At 39.2% G+C, this 15,292-nt stretch overlaps 1 long non-coding RNA gene across 2 annotated transcripts in view; it reads left to right on the top strand.

Annotated features, from left to right (window-relative positions):
• LOC119873674 overlaps positions 1-14,706 on the top strand; it is a 28,956-nt gene extending 14,250 nt beyond the window's left edge. Inside the window, exons 1-3 of one of the 2 annotated variants that reach the window (XR_005365981.1) lie at positions 6,930-8,389; positions 10,818-10,982; positions 11,071-14,706. This is a non-coding gene — a long non-coding RNA (uncharacterized LOC119873674). Of the gene's footprint in view, positions 1-6,929; positions 8,390-10,817; positions 10,983-11,070 lie in introns of those variants that run through there. The other variant, XR_005365980.1, reaches the window with a different exon arrangement.
• The last annotated feature ends 586 nt before the right edge of the window (positions 14,707-15,292 follow it).

Here is a 15,292-nt window from a genome sequence, read left to right as displayed (position 1 = left end):
TTAAAAAAAAAAGACCATGATGTAGTCACGAAGTGGAATATTACACAGCAGATAGCATAAATAAACTACAGCTAAGCTCATCAATGTGATGCATTTCACACATTCTCCACAATGAGTTATAAAAGGATACTTATAGTATGGCATTTATTAAAGTTTAAAGAAGCATGCAAAACGATGTCACATATTGTTTAAGCGCACCAATATGTAGTAAAAATGTAAAAGAATTGCTATGAATGATAAACACCAAAGTCAGGTTTATGGTCACCTCTGGGAGGGAGAACAGGAATAAGTGGAACTGAAATGGGAGCTTTAACTATATTTTTAATGTTTTATTCTTAAGCTGCATAGTGGGGCATAGGTGTTCACTCTGTTATCCTTGATTACTCTATTATCTTGTGTATCTTACTTTTTCAATGAGCAAATCTTTCATTGCTAAAATAAATATGTATTTTTAAAAAGGCCTACACTTGGAGTTGGGCTTAAGTTAAAATCCTTGTCTCTCTCTTTACTCACCTGAGCAAATATCTTAAACCTTCTGAGCCTCAGCTTCCCAATCTATAAAATGAAGATAATAATTCCATTTTCCACAGGATTATATTAATAATGAGATTATGCAGGTCAAGTAGATAGTTTGGTATCTGGTGCATGTATTGAATATCAATTAATATTATCTGTGATAATTCTAGAAGGTTCTTGATACACCCTTGTTAAATTTCAAATGAAACAATGTCAGTTGTGGGGAATGGGGGAAATGGGTTAAGATGGTCAAAAGGCACAAATTTCTAGTTATAAGGTAAATTCTGGGGACATAATGTACAGCATGATGATTATAGTTAACAGTGTGTCATGTATTTGAAGGTTGCTAAGAGAATAGATCTTAAGCGTTCTCATCACAAGAAAAAATAACTATAACTATGTGAGGTGATGGATGTTAACTTATAGTGGTCATATACATATATCATTATGCTGTATACCTTAAACAGTTAATTCTATCTCAATAAAACTGGAAAAAGAAATAACGTCAGTTGTCAATAGCAAATATATCATCAGTTCCTTTTCTGCCTATCAAACTCCTCAAAACCTCAACCTAAAATGTAAAGGATGCATTTAATTTTTCATGTTCAGAGTTTATGTCTTTTCTTTAAGTCATGACCACACAGGTCAATATTTGTTTTGAAGATTGGGTTAATTTCCCTGACTTCTTGGATAATTTAGATAATGCTTCAGGCAAAACCTATCTAAATGCATAGTTTGTTCAACACGGAGGAGATGGTCGACACAGTAAATATTCTCTGTCTCTGTCTCTTCCTCTCTTTCTCAGCCTGTGCATTCTCTTCCTTCCTTCCTTTCTCTCTCTCTCTCTCTCTTTTACACACACACACACACACACACACACACACACAAACACACATACACACTCTGTAGTCCATCTTGCACTTTGCATTCTTCTTGCTTTAAAATTTTGTAGTTGCTTTTAGGTCACTGCCAGCTGAGTGCAAGCTGCATCCCATGAACTGAGCCCCCTCAGTGCATGTCACCTTGATTGCCTGTGCTAGCCTACCCTTCCAACCTGTTGTCACTGGCTGAGCCATGTGTCGTCCCACTTCCAGACCTGTGCTGCTACCTCCTAGCCAGGTGCTGAGACAGCTTTGGAATGTGCAGCCCTGCTTAGTCATTTGATCTCTCATGGGAAAGAGGAAGAAACCAAGGAACGAAGGAGAGATCTTTGAACATATTGCAGAAGAGAATAATGTAAAGACCAGGGTGGTAGAAACAAGGCAGACGTCAGAAAGCTGGGACAGATTCAGGCAACATGTTGGATTTTTGTAATACATTTTATAATCATTCCCTCCTACCATAAAATTGAATAATAGCTGTAAAATCAATTATGAACATCATGACTTAATTTTCTGGTTAATTAAAACCACGTGGAGGATCTACAAGTCTAGTAAACAAATCTTTCTGTGCTATAAACCTTGCCCAAACATTCTGGAGTCAGAATTCCCACGATTTGAATCCTGACTCTACCTCTACACAGAGAGGTTTAGTAACCTGTGACCTTTGGTAAATCACTTTACCTCTTTAATTTTAATCAATTAAAATTTTATTTATTTATTTATTTATTTATTTATTTGAGAGAGAGAAAGTGCATGTGCATGTCGGGGGTAGGCAGAGCGGACTCCCTGCTGAGCGCAGAGTCCCACTAAGGCCTTGATCTCAGGACCCACGAGATCATCAGCTGAGCTGAAACCAAGAGTCAGAAGCTTAACCCACTGAGCCACCCAGGCACCCCGGTCTCTGTGCCTCTTTAACATGGGGGGAATTATGCCTATTTCAAAGATTGTTGTGAAGATGAGTTCACATGTGTAAATCAGAGTGCCTCATAATAGAAAGCGTGCAATTAGTATCAGTTATTATTCTCTCCTGGATTAATCCAGAAAAGATTTCTTGTGTCTTCATATAAGTCGGTATATTAAAAACAAGCATGAAGTCTAAGGTGGTAATCATGTTGCAGTATATGATGCCTCAAATCAATACTGTGCATTTTAAACTTACACAACATTACATGTCAATTTTGTCTTAATAAAGCTGGGAAAAATAAAAAATAGAAACATAAGCATGATTTGACTATGTTTTAACAGGATTGCTGTTAATGACGCTGAGGAAGATTGGAAGAAAAAGCAAGACCAGCTAGGAGGCTTCTGCAGGACTCAGAGGGAAGGACTATGGTGGTTTGCACAGGGTGGGAACAGTTGGGGTATGGAGAGGTCTTCACAACAACGCCTACTGAATAATCTGTGCTTGGTGGTACCCGTCTTTATCACAAATCAAGTGCCTTTGTGTGTGTGCTATGTGCCTGCATGTATCTCTGTTCTGTGTATGTTCTATTCAGTTTATCTACATATTTCTTCCTCTGTGTGAAATTATTGTGAATACCAAGGCTTTGTGATATGTGTTAATATCTAGTAGAGTGAATCCTTCCTTTTTGCTGCTTTTGGAAGTTAACTTGGTTATCTATGTCCTTTTATTCTGCCAATATACATTTTGTCATGAATTTACCATGCTCCTCAAACCAGAAATTTTGTTTGGAGTTATACTAAGCATAGAAGTTATTTTGGAGAAAACAGGCCATGTTGTTACATGGTAAGAAAACTTACCATGTTGTTACTATATTCATGAACATGGTGGAGCTCCCCATTTAACTCATATCCATTTTTTTAATCTCCTATAATTAGTGTCTTAAACTATTTTGCATTAAAGTCTTATATGTTCCTTCTTACATTGATGATTCCTAAACACTTTCTTGGGAAAACTGTATTATTTTCTATTTGATTATGGCTACTAAAGGAATATTGTTTTTTGTAAATTGATTTTGTTTCTGGAAACCTCGTTCAAGTTTCTATTATATCTCATAAGATATCTCTTTATTTTATTGAGTTTTAATATTTTTCACAATTGCTTATAGTTTGGAACTGAAATTCATAGTTCTTGGCCTGAAATTTGAATTTCTAATTTTAATAAAAATGAAAAATTCAAGATTTTTCCTTCTTATAAGAGTGAGCTAAGCACACAATTCCAGTACCTTAGCAAAACAATGACTGAGAATAAGTATTTGTCCAATTACAACTATAGCAAACCACATTTTCAAATACAATATCTTTCTTACTGATAATGATAATGACAGCAACAACAAAAATACTAAGGTTTTAGCTAATATATATTCTTAGTATAGTAATTCAGAAGCAGATATGAATATCTGCATCCATATCTGCATCCATCCATTATACCATAGTTAAATACTGTGTTTTTATTTTTTTGTACAATACACAGTTGCCTTTACTGATAATATGAACATTAATGTTATCTTGTTTTCCATTTTGTTCATATATTGCATATACATCAACTTAATGCAAGGTAGGATTTATAATTATATATCAGTAGTAAAATTCACAAGGTACTTAAAGATTTAAACATGTTTAAAAAAAAAGGGAAAATGGAATCTACTTTCAGTTTTGTTTATTTATATATTCTCTCACTTAAAAGGATGCAGAAATCCATCAGTTTTAAACCAATTCAGAATTGCAACTTTTCAGATTTATAAAAGATCCATTTCTATGGATTTACAGAGAATAATTGTGAGTTTCTGTGACCTAGTCAAGTAACAGTTTACAGTTACATCACATTGTAGCAAACATAAATGTTCAAACTTCGTAGTAATTTAAAAAATTTGTGATCATTGTAACTGTTTTTCTGCCTGGTATAATTCCAAGAGATACCTTTCTAGTCAGGGACAGTCCATTGAAAACACTGGCATAACCGTGTGTTCCTAGAACGCTCATGCACATTCATTCTCTGTGACATGACATACTGTTTAGGAGTTTGAACTGTTCCAAGGAAAGGAATAACTCATATGCCAAAAATGTCTCTTGAAAAATTAGAAGTGGCATAATTGTTCAAATTAAGAAAATGATTATGTAAATTATGACATGTCTACTTGATGGAAAACTGGCCAGCCATTGACATTAGAAGATTATGAAAAAGTATTTATGCTGCTAAGTAAAGAAGGAAAATCTGTAAAAATTGAACAAATACAAGTAACTCGATGACATCTTTAAAATACATGTTCTTGGCCAAGTAAGAAATGAAATTTTAACAGGATGGTGAGATCATGGGAGAACCCATTGGTTATTTCCTGAAGTGATAACAATAAGAGCTGCCCAAATGTCTTGAGTATCTGCTTTTGGCCAGGCACTGTACTAGACACACTTTACACATAATTTCATTATTATTATTATTATTATTATTAGTAGTAGTAGTAGTAGTAGCTCCATACCCAGCATAAAGCCCAACTCAGGGCTCAAACTCACAACCCTGATATCAAGACCCGAGATGAGATTAAGAGTCTGACACTTAATGGACTGAGTTACCCAGGCACCTCTGTACACATGATTTCTAATATTCACAACACCGTTGCAGTGCTTCTCAAACTTTAGTAAGCATCAGAATCTTCTGAAGGCTGGTTGGAATGTAGATTCTGGGCTTCATGTTCAGAGTTTCTGATTCTGCAGGTCTGGGTTGGGTTCAAGAATTTCCATTTTTTTAAATTTAAATTTTATTTTTTTAATTAAAAAAAATTTTAAAACATTTTTATAATAAATTTTTTATTGGTGTTCAATTTACCAACATACAGAATAACACCCAGTGCTCATCCCGTCAAGTGCCCCCCTCAGTGCCCGTCACCCATTCACCCCCACTCCCTGCCCTCCTCCCCTTCCACCACCCCTAGTTCGTTTCCCAGAGTTAGGAGTCTTTATGTTCTGTCTCCCTTTCTGATATTTCCCACACATTTCTTCTCCCTTCCCTTATATTCCCTTTCACTATTATTTATATTCCCCAAATGAATGAGAACATATAATGTTTGTCCTTCTCCAATTGACATACTTCACTCAGCATAATACCCTCCAGTTCCATCCACGTTGAAGCAAATGGTGGGTATTTGTCGTTTCTAATGGCTGAGTAATATTCCATTGTATACATAAACCACATCTTCTTTATCCATTCATCTTTCGATGGACACCGAGGCTCCTTCCACAGTTTGGCTATCGTGGACATTGCTGCTAGAAACATTGGGGTGCAGGTGTCCCGGCGTTTCATTGCATCTGTATCTTTGGGGTAAATCCCCAACAGTGCAATTGCTGGGTCGTAGGGCAGGTCTATTTTTAACTGTTTGAGGAACCTCCACACAGTTTTCCAGAGTGGCTGCACCAGTTCACATTCCCACCAACAGTGCAAGAGGTTTCCCTTTTCTCCACATCCTCTCCAACATTTGTGATTTCCTGCCTTGTTAATTTTCCCCATTCCCACTGGTGTGAGGTGGTATCTCATTGTGGTTTTGATTTGTATTTCCCTGATGGCAAGTGATGCAGAGCATTTTCTCATGTGCATGTTGGCCATGTCTATGTCTTCCTCTGTGAGATTTCTGTTCATGTCTTTTGCCCATTTCACGATTGGATTGTTTGTTTCTTTGGTGTTGAGTTTAATAAGTTCTTTATAGATCTTGGAAACTAGCCCTTTATCTGATATGTCATTTGCAAATATCTTCTCCCATTCTGTAGGTTGTATTTTAGTTTTGTTGACTGTATCCTTTGCTGTGCGAAAGCTCCTTATCTTGATGAAGTCCCAATAGTTCATTTTTGCTTTTGTTTCTTTTGCCTTCGTGGATGTATCTTGCAAGAAGTTACTGTGGCCGAGTTCAAAAAGGGTGTTGCCTGTGTTCTCCTTTAGGATTTTGATGGAATCTTGTCTCACATTTAGATCTTTCATCCATTTTGAGTTTATCTTTGTGTATGGTGAAAGAGAGTGGTCTAGTTTCATTCTTCTGCATGTGGATGTCCAATTTTCCAGCACCATTTATTGAAGAGACTGTCTTTCTTCCAGTGGATAGTCTTTCCTCCTTTATCGAATATTAGTTGCCCATAAAGTTCAGGGTCCACTTCTGGATTCTCTATTCTGTTCCATTGATCTATGTGTCTGTTTTTGTGCCAGTACCACACTGTCTTGATGACCACAGCTTTGTAGTACAACCTGAAATCTGGCATTGTGATGCCCCCAGCTATGGTTTTCTTTTTTAAAATTACCCTGGCTATTCGGGGTCTTTTCTGATTCCACACAAATCCTAAAATAATTTGTTCTAACTCTCTGAAGAAAGTCCATGGTATTTTGATAGGGATTGCATTAAATGTGTAAATTGCCGAGGGTAACATTGACATTTTCACAATATTAATTCTTACAATCCATGAGCATGGAATATTTTTCCATCTCTTTGTGTCTTCCTCAATTTCTTTCAGAAGTGTTCTATAGTTTTTAGGGTATAGATCCTTTACCTCTTTGGTTAGGTTTATTCCTAGGTATCTTATGCTATTGGGTGCAATTGTAAATGGGATTGACTCCTTAATTTCTCTTTCTTCAGTCTCATTGTTAGTGTAAGAATTTCCATTTTTAATGAGTTTCTATAAATGTTGTTGCTGCTTGTCCAGTGCTATAGACTGAATGTTTGTGTCCTCCCAAAATTCATATGTTGAAATCCTAACCTCCAAGGTGATGGTATCAGGGGGTGGGGGCCTTTGAAAGGTGATTAGGTCTTGAGAACAGCACCTTTGTGAATGAGATTAGCACCCTTATAAAAGAGACCCCAGAGAGCTCTCTTCCCCCTCCCACCATGAAGGACATAGTGGATGGACTACCAGGAAGCAGGTTTTCACCAGAGACTGTGGCCACCCTGATCTTGGACTTCCCAAAGTGTGAGAAATACATTTTTGTTATTTATAAGCTACGTGGCCTATGGTATTCTGTTATAGCAGCCTGAATTTATCAAGACACCCAGGGTCTGCACTTTCAGAACTGCTAATTATTAACGTAGGCATTTCCTCCATTTTTAAGTAAGAAAATTGAGAATCAGAGGTTAAATAACAAAGCTAGCAAATCGTAGAGCCAGGTTTAAGCACAAATTTGTTTAATCCAAAAGTCTGTCCTTTTTGGTCTATGTTTTACTTGTCCCTTACGTGTGATCCTATTGCTCAGCCACAAAGTATGTTAATTATTTTGTCAGGGTCATTCATTCAGGGTGCTGCATAATTGGGGACTGGTCACTGGGAGTCTTCACAAGATGGCATATAACTGAGAGGATCAGGGTCTGGCGCTTTGGGCTCCAAATTCAGAAACAGATCTTGTTGTTGTTTCTGAGTTGACTGGACTTACATGAAAAAAGTTCTCAACAGGCTGATGTATAAAGTCATAATGCCAGCTTAATAATTTATTATGAGAAAAATAATTGCCACAGGACCAGAAATTCCTGGTTGGCCTGAGGGTATGCTCTCCCTGGAGACAAGTTATATGTGTAAGAGAAACCAAATTATCAGAAGGCTGCTTGGTGACCATGGAAGTAAGGCTAGGAGACTTAATATGACTCAAACACTTCATGTCATCAGCTTTGTTGGCATGCCCCAGTGCGTACGTTTCCAGAAAAGAGACAACGCATCAGGTGCATTAGTATATAAGTTGGACTGACCAAGTACTTCACTGTTCCCTGGATGGTGCCCAAATGAACCCACTGCTATTGGCTGTTGGGAGTCCCTTCTCCCCCTATATATCTAAGGCGATTTACCTTCTTTCAGACTCAGTGTGTTGGAAGTGTCTAAACAGTTTCAGTCTGATGAAAACTAAGACTGGTAGGTCTGAGAATGCTACGGTCTGAATGTTTGTATCCTCTCCAAATTCATAGGTGGAGCTCTCATGAGGGGGCTTGGGGCCCTTATAGAAAAGGTTCCAGAGAGTTCTCTTGTCCCTCTGCCATGTGAAATCACAGGAGAAGACAGCTGTCTATGACGAAGTGAGCCCTTATCAGACATTGAACTGTTGGCACCTTGATCTTAGACTTCCCAACCTCCAGAACTGTGAGAAAGGAATTTCCCTTGTGTGCAAGATACCCAATTTGTGGCATTTTTGTTATAGTAGCCCAATAGGATTACGATAAAGAGCAATTTTTCTTTTTAAGTTGACTTTACATATGTCTACCTTGATATATTTTTAAATTTATAATTATAGTTTAGCTCTTAGGGATCAATCTTATTTTTATCTACAATTGCTTGATTCTTGGATTGTCTGAGTAAATTTATGCAGACATTAGTTTTCTTGGCTTTATGGATGTGAGCCCCAAAGTTCAGAGAAAGGGTAGAGAAAGTATTATTGTCATCATTATGCTTTGGTCAGCTTGGCAAGAGGAGTAACATACCTAAAGCCCTGCTTGACACATAATAAGAACTATATAAGTGTCTATTAAATAAAAGAACTACATGGACTCATTAAGTCAAAGGAACAATTTTTTTCAATGGTTTAGGGAGAAGCTGGGGAGTTTGGGGTAGGTTTTGGTGACTTTTTGGAGCCAGTTTCCTGACAGTATTTCCATGATTTCAACTTCTCCACTTAAGGTTGGCTTGCTAGTAAGCACTTGGTAGTTTTTTTTTTTTAATATTTTATTTATTTATTTTAGGGAGAGTGAGAGTGAGAGAGCACATGAGCAGCATGGAGAGGGACAGGAGGAAAGGGAGAGAGAGAATTTCAAGCAGACTCTGCGCTGAGTACAGAGCCCCACATGGGGGTCAATCTCACGACCTTGAGATCATGACCAGAGCCCAAATCAAGAATCAGATGTTTAAACAACTAAGCCACCCAGGGGTCCTGACCACTTGGTAGTTAATGCCTGCCTTGGAAGGCCATTTTCCCAGGGTGTTCCTCAGAAGCACCTCTATAGGTAACAGAATCCACCAACATCATTGATATAGTGTTACACAGTGTTTCTATCAATTGCCTCTAGTTGATGATAGTTAAGAGTTGCAGATATTCCTTCATAGAAGGTAGTTTCTTGGTTAGATATGGATCAATGCATACATTTGTCTGCAGGCCACATTTTTCTTTTTCTTCTAGGGATACTTAAAAACATACCTCTTCCAGGGAGAGGACACTAACCAATAAACATGCAACAGCTTCACTAATGCTCTTGCAATCTATGCAGAAAGTAGGTAGCACCTTGTCAACTCTCATTTGGGGGAACTTCTAGAGCTTGACTTTCAGGGCATTCCAGTTTTGAATTTCTTTCATTTGTTATCCCTCCATTTATGCCTGTGACTGCATTTTTTCATATCCAGGCAGATGGTGTGTAAACACTCAAGAATTTTACACTCACAGTTTGCTTTGTGTGCTGGTAGGGCATCTCTTCAGTGTATAGATTTTCTTATTTCTGCTTATGGTGTAACTGCAAGATATTCATCAACCCAAATGGAGGAATTTGAATATATGCTACCTGTGTCTGCCCGGAAGTGATAGTTCCCAGCACTATTTCTTGCAGTTTGAAATGTATTTCTCTTCTTTTTTTGAACCAAATCCTGCAATATTTGCTATAGATATTTCATCAAAGGGGAATAGATATTTAAGATCTGAGTGTGTGAAGAATGAGCTTATGCCAAATTATGCTCAAGATCTTTAGGTGATAATGTGTTCTGAGTAGTGAAAGAGAGGGGTTTTTGCAATAGAGAATAATAAGGCTGTGTGGTTTTAGGTATAGTTTTTTGGATATGAAGATTTGACTGGGACCCAGGTCCAAACTGGTCAACCTATTGATGAAACAGATTTGAATTTCTACAATTTAGTTGTTTTTCACAAATGCGAACAGTTAACTTTGAACAATCCTTGCTCTTGTCAATCCTTTTAAAGACCAATCTTTCTTAAATATTCATTATTTACCTAGTATTGTGTTTGCCTCTGTGAGGGATACGAGATATGTAAGACATGGCTCTTATCCCGAAGAAGCTTAAAAAACCCAGATAAAGAAACAAAACTAACATGTGTGGACAAATTTAACACAAAACTATGTGCTGGAGGAAAAGAAAATTTTCCCCTCTCTGGCTTCTTCAAGGAGAAATTTTCTTGAACAGATGCCAGACTTTTCTCTCCCTTTTATTCACTCCGCCCCCAATGAAGGGGAGAAGTGACCCATGTGAGTGGTGAAATGTGCTCTAGACACTTCCATCCTTCTCCTCTTGGGAGCTCGTTTGTCCATGTGGGACATGAGCTTTCCTCCATGCTTCTCTTCCAACATGTATGTTTCTCCTGGACAGGTATCCATCCCTTGCCCTGGTCCAGGGCTGCCTAATATTGGGAGCAAGTCTGCCTCAATAAATCTAGGGGTTAGTCTAACAAAACAACTTGGTAACTAGGCTGATATTTTGGTTCCCATGTTTATACTCTGTCTTAATTCTCAGTTTTTACAGAAACCTGGTTAGGGAGAGACCTGAACACAATATAGGATACTGAAGCTAACATCCACGGTATTTCAGTGTGACCTGTGAGTGGATGGGAAAGACCTCGGGAAGACTCGCTGGGGTTGGATCTTGAAGGATGAGTAGGACTTAGAAAATAGAAAGAAGGTAAGGCATCTTTGCAGTCTCATTTACAATCTCTTTAACTTTCAGACTAACGTGATGGGGAGAAATAACAATGAGTTTCCTCTTGCAGGTGACCTCACAGGCCTAGAAGAGGATTTGTATGAATAAATCAGAGGAAAAGAAGCTGAGGGTTGAATTCTAGATTTTTGTAATTTCCTATGTTTGTGGATTGAAGCAAGTATATGTTCATGACTGGGATAATGCAAAACATTCTCTAAAGTGGTGCATTTGCCCAAATCCACTAATCAAACTCCTCCAAGCCCTGGGAGAAATGGATCACCCTGTCAGAGGAGTCCGATGCTTCAAATGCTACCAGTGGAGGGCAGGAGGGGTAGGGGGCCACTTCCTAGAACCACTCAGCATCTTCAGTGCTTCCCACTTCTTCAGGGTCTTCAGGATGGACACTGGGAATGTCGACATGGGGCACAGCCTTCTGAAGATATGGCTGAAAGGGGCTGCTTTGCATCCTTGAGTGACTGTAGGCAGTTCAAGTGAGTGCTCTGGACCTTTCTCTTCCTGGGTCAGTCACTGGGCTAAGTGCGTGCTTGGAAGCTGCCAGGTTCTGGACGGAGCTTTTGTTAGAAAAATCTGTGTTAACCAACAAGTTCCTGGAATTCTATAAAACCTTGTGGATTTGAACACAAACAAATAGAAAATGTCTATTATCTCCAAATTAGCCCTCCTGCTGCGTTTTCAAATGGATCTGAAATCTCCATTTACATGCTGCAATGGTAAAAAGCCTCTCAAAGGTTATTTGAAATCTGAGCTGATTGCAAACGGATTGATTTCCAGCAAATGTGGCAAAATGACCAAGAGGGATTCAGGACAGCATCTTACATACTGTGATGTTCAATACAAGGTCTTGGACTCGAGATGAGAATAAGGATTCCTTTGCAGGTCGCAAACATCCTGTGCTTCTCTGCCTCCCCCACCTCCTCCTTGCCCCACATCTCCCCACGCTCCATGCCCAAACAAATTACCAAATGTTAGAAGAGGAAAGTTGGAGTCCTGCTGGGTTTATTTTGCTTTATTTGTTCTGGATTTAGATTTAAAACCTTCCAGTGGATGAACTGTATCGAGGGCTTTTCATTTCATATTGGGAAATGTGTTGTTATGCACAGTTCATTCTATTAAAAAACAAAACATGTAAACCTAAATTAAAATGCATAGCGTGGATCCCTCAGAGGGGGCTTCTGAAACAAGCCGGGCATGAAATGTTGCATAGATTTCTTGTTAACCAGAAAATTATTTTAGCAAGCGACCCTTCCTGAGGTGTCAGGAAGGAGCAGGGGGTGTCTTGAGCCTCCAAAGCTGTGTGCTGGGTGCTCGATATTACGTACATTTATCTCGGCTGCCAGGAACTCTACGTTGCCATCTGTCTTAAGCTTTGCCAGAAGCTACCTGTGGTTTAAAAGGACGGAAAGGTCTGGAGAACAAGGGGGCTTAGGGAAATAATGTGGAAATAAAATATTAGCCATTTTGTCGTTCACTTTCCTCCTGACACAACCATGGGAGGCATTTACCCCTTTTTCTCAGGTTTCATGCTGTGAGGATGCTTGTGTGATGATTTTTTAAAAACACAAAACTAACTTCCTACGGTGGACACAGTCATAACCTGGTGTCTAGAAATACAGTTATGGGGCCCTTCTATCAGGGCTGTTTGCTAGAGCACCGGATGGAACAGGCAACTGCTGGGTGAGGAGCCCTCTGTGGGAGGAGGCCCCAGTGGTTTACCTGTCATAGGTTCCTCTATAGGCAAGGGCAGTAACAGAACCGAGACAGCCATCAGTAGTTAGAGCAAATCCTCTTTCAGGCTACATTTCCAGAAACTGTTTCAATGTGGTGGCATTAATACTAACATCTGCCCCTTCTGTTTTCTGCAATTGCATTCTAAAGAAACAGCTTTGGGAATTAGATTTAAAATTGTGGCTCTTGGTGAACTGTGGAACTCTAACTAAGGCCCTACCTAAGTAAGGGGAAACAGAAATTGTCAGGGTGAATGAAAATGTCACAGTAAATATGTGGTGTTTTAATTTCACCCTTAGCAATAAATTCCGAATCCATGCAATATAATCCAAAAAAAAAAAAAAAAAAAAAGACGCAGTGAGTCTAAATGGTAATTGGCCAGTGGTTCTGAAAGGTCAAGCATGGGCCAGCTACTTCATTACCTGCTCTGTGACCCTGGCCAACTTAACTACTGTTTCCTGATCTCTAAATTGAAGAGTGATGAGGATCTTGTGTCATAACACACATGCTTGGCACTTTGGGAGGGTCAATGTGTCTACTTTTTCATTTCCATCCCCTTTCCTTATTTTATATTGTTTTTAGTATGACAGGGTTAAACAGAAAAGTAATAAGGTGACATCAGAAATCATGCTTTCCTGTTTACTTAAAAACAAAAATCACTTCTTCCTGTAAGCGGCCTGAGGTGATCTCTCACAATGTTGTGCTACTCACTCAACTCAGAAAACACTACAAGGTCATGCAAATCAAGAGGTTCAGATCTTCATGTTCACTTTAAGAACACATGTGAAACTGCCTGGGCTATATTGGTGGGATAGCGTAAAAGCCACCAAGTATCTGAAGGATGTCACTTTGCAGAAGCAATGTGTGGCATTCCGTTACTACGGTGGTGGAGCTGGTAGGTAGGGGCTACCACTATAAACAGCAGGACTGCATGCAGGGTCAGGGGCCCAAATAGAGTGCTGGGTTTTGACTGCACATGCTTAAAAATGCAGAGAATAATGCTGGACTTAAGGGTTTAGATGTAGATTCTCTGGTCATTGAGCTCATCCTGGTGAACAAAGCTTCTAAGATGCAGCATAGAATTTGTAGGACTCATGGTTGGATTCACCTATACATGAGTTCTCCCTGCTTCCCTGAGATGATCCTTACTTAAAAGGGGCAGATTATTCCTAACAAGGAAAGGAAGTTGAGAGAAAAAAAAAGAAGAAAATATCCCAGAAGAAACTGAAGAAACAAAAACTTAGGCCTTGGGAGTAAATTCTGCATAAAATAAATGTAAATAAAAGTAAAAACAGAAAGGAAATCACAGTATTAAAGAGGATTTTCAGGGGGGACCTGGGTGGCTCAGTCAGTTGAATGGGATGGAGCCCTGCATCTGGCTCATTGCTCAGTGGGGAGTCTGCTTCTCCCTTGTCTCTGCCTCTCCCCCTCCTCTGTCTCTCATGAATAAATAAATGAAATTTAAGAAAAAATAAAGAGGGTTTCTTTGGTAATGCAGAGTAAAGAAATTATCGAATTATGAAGAATCATCACTACAAAAATAAAGCGTGGTTGGTTTTTTGTTTTGTTTTTGCACAGTTGTATGATTTCAAGATGTCCTAGTCTGACCCATGAAACCTTGCCTATCCTTCTGTACTTCCTCCATGACCTTCCTTACTCATCTCTTGTATCCTTCATCAGTAAATGCTTATAGAGCTTCCAGTGTGTTAGGAGTAGAGATAGTTTTAGGATATTTGGAAGAGCTGGGCCCTAGGAAATGGGGATAGTAAGTCTTGGGGCTCCCTTTATCTCTGACTCACTGTGATGTCTTGGTAGCCTTAGATGAGAAAATTAGTGTTTGTCAAGGATGAGTCCTTTCCCTACTCCTTTCTGCACTCCCCTTCTGGATGGAGACAACCTGAACCCCTGTCCTTGAAGACCTTCCAATTTTCAACTTGATGAGAGTAATATTTCATAAGTAATATTTTTAAAAGACTTCTATCTATCATCTATCTATCACCTATCTATCTATCTATCTATCATCTATCTATCTATTAGGAAGCACAAGCCCGTGAGTGGTGGTAGGGGGTGAGGAGGGTGCGCAGAGTGGGCAGAGGAGAGGGAGAGAGAGAATCTTAAGTAGGCTCCATGCTGAGCACACGGAGCCTGACACGGAGCTCGACCCCACGACCTTGAGATCATGACTCAACTAGAGCCAAAATCAAGAGCCAGGTGCTTAACCTACTGAGCCACCCAGGTTCCCCTCATGACTCCTTTTAATGAAATTATGTCATAATTCAGGAGTTCCCAGGGCTCATGGGGCTGGAAAGGTAAATGAATGAAGGCAGAAGTCGAAGAATAGAAATGGTGGAGACAGGTTGACTTTGGGGAGCACAGCCCACATAACCATTTTCTAAATCTTCCCACATTTATTTTAATGCATACCTACAAAAAATGCATCTGAAACTGGAGTTGGCCTGTGGTTGCCAGGTGAGATTCTAGTGGGGACAATGGGTTGGAAACTCAGGTGAACCTGAGAAAGGTGCTGACCAGCCTTTTATGGGTAC

This window comes from Canis lupus, chromosome 10 (assembly GCF_011100685.1).
Source record: "Canis lupus familiaris isolate Mischka breed German Shepherd chromosome 10, alternate assembly UU_Cfam_GSD_1.0, whole genome shotgun sequence".
Lineage (NCBI taxonomy): Eukaryota > Metazoa > Chordata > Mammalia > Carnivora > Canidae > Canis > Canis lupus.
The sequence above is the reverse complement of the archived record's forward strand: the minus strand, read 5'-3'. Positions and strand labels throughout refer to the sequence as shown.